We start from the raw sequence: 4,574 nt of genomic DNA, 5'->3' as shown, positions 1-4,574 counted from the left end.
GAAGGATACATAATGAATATAGTTCTTGTAAGGAAGCAGAGTGGTAGTTAAGTGTTCACTGTTGTCAGACTCACAGCAAAGATGTGGATTACAAGCTGCTAGAAAATAGCCTACTGCATGTGGCATGTCTTTGAGAAGAACAAACAAAATCACACGTCATTGATTCTAAGTCTTTGCTTCCAAGAATTATGGCCTTCACGGCGTCAATCGTCATACAGAAAAAAAGCCTTGTAACTTTACATTATAACTAAATACAAAGGCTGCAAGCTACTGTAATTTCTAAAGAATTTCTATTGACCAATGATGTAACAACCATTCAGAAATACCATGAAACACGTTTATGCAATACAGCATCACCGATTCAGCACAATGCTAAATTGGATATTGGCAGAGGGAGCACATGAAGTGTAAGATTGTCAGTGTAAAATGAACTCAGATAGTATAAAAATGGACCAACGAGTTAAATTAACACTAAAGATTTTATTGCGCAGTGCTTAATGAAACTTCAAAATGTATACTCTTTACCTCACAGGAACAAGGCCGATCAATACTGATTTACAATTTTACAGGGATTGGAAAAGGCACACCAAACTACCTGTGTAGAATATTTCCTCTCTTAATCAATGCATTTTTATTATTTCAAAAGCCAAATAGCTCACTTCTAACCAGCCAATGAATACCAATATATGTAAATGTAATATCCACTAGCATAATGATCAACTGACACATTATCGTAAATAAAAGATGATAATTTGGAAGAAAATGTAGCAGTTGCACAGATGTTGAAACAAAAAGATGGATAAAAACACCCGCAACGGGTGTTCTCCAAGATATAAAATCAAAGACGGCAGACAAACAACGCAATTATGAAAATGACTCATCCATATTTTCAAGGCATGTGGCCCACAAAGTTAGATTGTCCATCATAATGTCCATGCAATATCCCAAACGCTTTTGAATGAATAAATTCTCTAACACACATACACTAGGCTATATTTTAATCGGAAATTTTAATTTAACCACATTAACTCTAGCATTCCTATTTTGGGCACGCCATAATAGTTTTTTAGTTTTAGTTTTTACTTAGTTTTGTTTTTCATACAGCATAACTTTGATCCCATCCATCAACTGTTTCTCCTTTGAAGTGAGGAAAAGAATAATATCTATATAATAAGTATTACTCCCCATAGTAGACTATGCCGACATTGTATATAAAAACACCACAGATACTCACCTCAAGACACTTAACGTACTATGCAACTCCCTGTGCAGATTCGTTCTAAGATGCCCATACAGAACCCACCACTGCCAACTGTACAGCTCACTGGACTGGCTGCAGCCTAAGGCTAGAAGGCAACACCACTGGTACCTATTCCTTTTTAAATGCGTCCACTTCAACTGCCCCTCATACCTAAAACAGTCTCTGAAACCATTCACATCCCCATACCCACTTAGACACACTCAACATCCCTATCTTATGGTTCCCAACAGAATATTTTCAGAATCTGGACGCAGGTCTTTCCACTACAAAGCCCCATCTGACTGGAATAATCTCCCGCTTCCACTCAGATCAATTACCTCTCTAGGCCGCTTCAGGACTTCCCTGTATTCACATCTTCAAACAACCTGTTCATGCTTCTAATACTGCTTGCTCACATGTTTACCTCTACTTTGAGACAGTTTATAATACCGTTTTCCCCATTATTCGCATATATAAACGAGTCGGGGTTCCGGGATGGGGTGGGGGTGGGAGAAAGGGAGCAAGCAAACTGTATGTTATGTTATGTTATGTTATGTTATGTTATGTTATGTTATGTTATGTTATGTTATGTTATGTTATGTTATGTTATGTTATGTTATGTTATGTTATGTTATGTTTACCTGCACTGCTGTAATGTTGTATGTATAGGACCCCCTCTAAAACGAGATGCGACATCTCAAGGGGCCATCCTCTCAATAAACTTCAAACTTCAAACTTGATTCAATTTGAAGCTTTTATACTTTTCTTTTTTTACAATAATCATTCCATACCGGTATGTGTTGTGTCAACCTTATAAATGCTATAAGATAAATAGGTATCAGGTGGTTCAAACAGACACTGTAATAACCACTCAGCTACCTGAGGCGGAAGTAAAGTTACACAAAATTCACACAAAACCTTTACCATATAATATATGTACACTGGGGCACGGTGGCACAGTCGGTAGTGCTGTCGCCTCACAGCTAGAAGGTCCTGGGTTCGATTCACGCTCGGGACGCTGTGGGTGCTGGCGCCGTGTTTCCTCCTCCGCGTCATCAGTGCCCATACCCGAGGCGGGGTTGGTGAAAGGGCCTTTCTGTGTGGAGTTTGCATGTTCTCCCTGTGTCCCCTATAGGGTAGGTACCCTCACAAAAAACATGCAGTAATCCTGGTCTCTAAACTGCCTCCCCCTGGTCAGCCGGGGCGCCTGATGGAGGGGAAAGGAACTGGTTGGAATAACGTGTTCCTTCCACACGCTACGTCCAACCAGGTAAACTCCCCCCCGTCAGATGTAAAGTAGCAACTTGGACACTCAGGCGTGAAGGAAGCATGAGTTCAAGTCCGTTGCTCTCCCCATGTCCCCCATATATGGGGACTAGGTTGGCGAAGGGTGTGTAGAGCCCAGGATCACAATAGATAATTGACACAGGGGTGAAAAAGGGGTTACAAAATCGTGGGATAAAAAATATTAATAAAAAGAATATATGTACACTGAACTTCACACTTGATATTTTACTTTGTAGCTGACACCTTTCCATGGCAACACAATGTAATCAAAATTTGGCAGCCATTTTAAGCCATTTTAATTCACTCTGTAGCTCCCATTTGCAAAGATTTGATTGCAGTGATGTTTCAAAGAGACTACAATACATGATTTGAAAATGGGAGCTACCTTGAGCTATCTTTTCTATAGTGAGCTGTTTTGATCCAGCACCCGACCTCATAGGTTTAGGTGCATGTTTTTATTTTTTAAGTGTACTGTAAGTGAATACGGAGGCCCTATATAGGCTATACCGATTGAAGGTGAGTAGAGCTCGCTTCCTGAGCTCGCTGTGATCTAGAAAAACTGTGAATCAGAAGAAAATAATGCAGGTGATATCTCCTGGCAGAAGGCTGTGTGTGTGTGTGTGTGTGTGTGTGTGTGTTTGGCAGAGTTGCCACTGTTAGTACAGCTGTCCAATTCACAGAGACACAGGAGGCAGGACACAGGTGTCACATTCACAACAAACCACATCCATAATCTACCACTTTACATCCGTGTGCATGCATGCGTGTGCGTGCGTGCGTGCGTGCGTGCGTGCATGCGTGCGTGCGTGCGTGCGTGCGTGCATGAACGGTTTAACTAGTAATCGGAGCAGGAAAGCTGCACATTTCAATAAGACAAGTACAAAATACAAATAATGGGAAATGAGAAATAAGAAAATGCCAGGAATTAAAAATAGAACGACGCACAGTTGCACAGCATTGGTTACTAATTTATTCGCAGATTTAGATTATTTAGTGTTAAATTATGATGTATTATAGGTTAAGCTATACCAAGCAGCATATCAAGTGATTAAATCAAACTTTATCAGCTGCAACATTAAAGTGATTAACACATTAATGCATTACTAATTACAATCCAATATGTGAAACGGGCCATTATATTATGCAAGTATTTCTACATTGTGGTATTGCTACTTTTACTTACTTTCCGCCACTGCTTGGCCGAGAGACAAAAGTAATGGCAGTGTCATAATTACCAAAAAAGGAGTTATGATCACTGCCCCCTTGAGGTTTGGAGACCCTATTCCAGCGGGTGTGATCATTGCCTATGGGGCTATTAGTGTCCCTTCACTGTCACTACAACAAGTGCCTGGCCATTCATTAGCCGTGCTCCAGTCTTTGACTCTGACCACTGGAGGGCAATTAGGAGCTAAGATTTGTCACAGGATGAAAAGCCCAGGAGTCCGGCAGTGATTCACCATCGTACAGTACTTACTGGCCCCCTGGACCTGGTGAATTGTGGTCCCAGAGCAATGTTTTTTCATGGGATTTATTTGTATGTAGTTAAAGGTCATATATTAGTCAAGCAATGCATTCATTATTCCAGTAATGATGCCATGATGGTATGTAGTACTATATGTCTGTGCCATTGCCTACCTTTGTTTTGCCGGGGTGAATTGTACAAACAATGAGCTCTTGTTTCAATAACGTCCTGCTTCAACACACAAATTCACACTTGGCAGCAGCCCAATACAATCACCATCTACAGTGCTGGCCCGCGACTAGCTCTACTAGAGCAGATAGGGGTGAAATGCATTGCACAAGCTATTTGGCCTTGTCTGCTGTATAGCATTTCTAGCACAGCTCTTGCAAACAATCTCATTTACAGATACTTTCACACGATTATAACTTATTTAAAAAAGGGACATTTAAACGTGCACTAGGGGATGCTGAGGGGGCACCGCTGACATGCATGTATATTTCAAACCCATTTCACTCACACTATCACTTTACTTTCAGTTCACAACACATTTGCCTTTGTCCCGCTTTAGAAAGAGTTACTAAAGAG

The sequence above is a fragment of the Electrona antarctica genome (assembly GCF_951216825.1).
Source record: "Electrona antarctica genome assembly, chromosome: 11".
Lineage (NCBI taxonomy): Eukaryota > Metazoa > Chordata > Actinopteri > Myctophiformes > Myctophidae > Electrona > Electrona antarctica.
Note: the sequence above shows the minus strand (reverse complement) of the source record.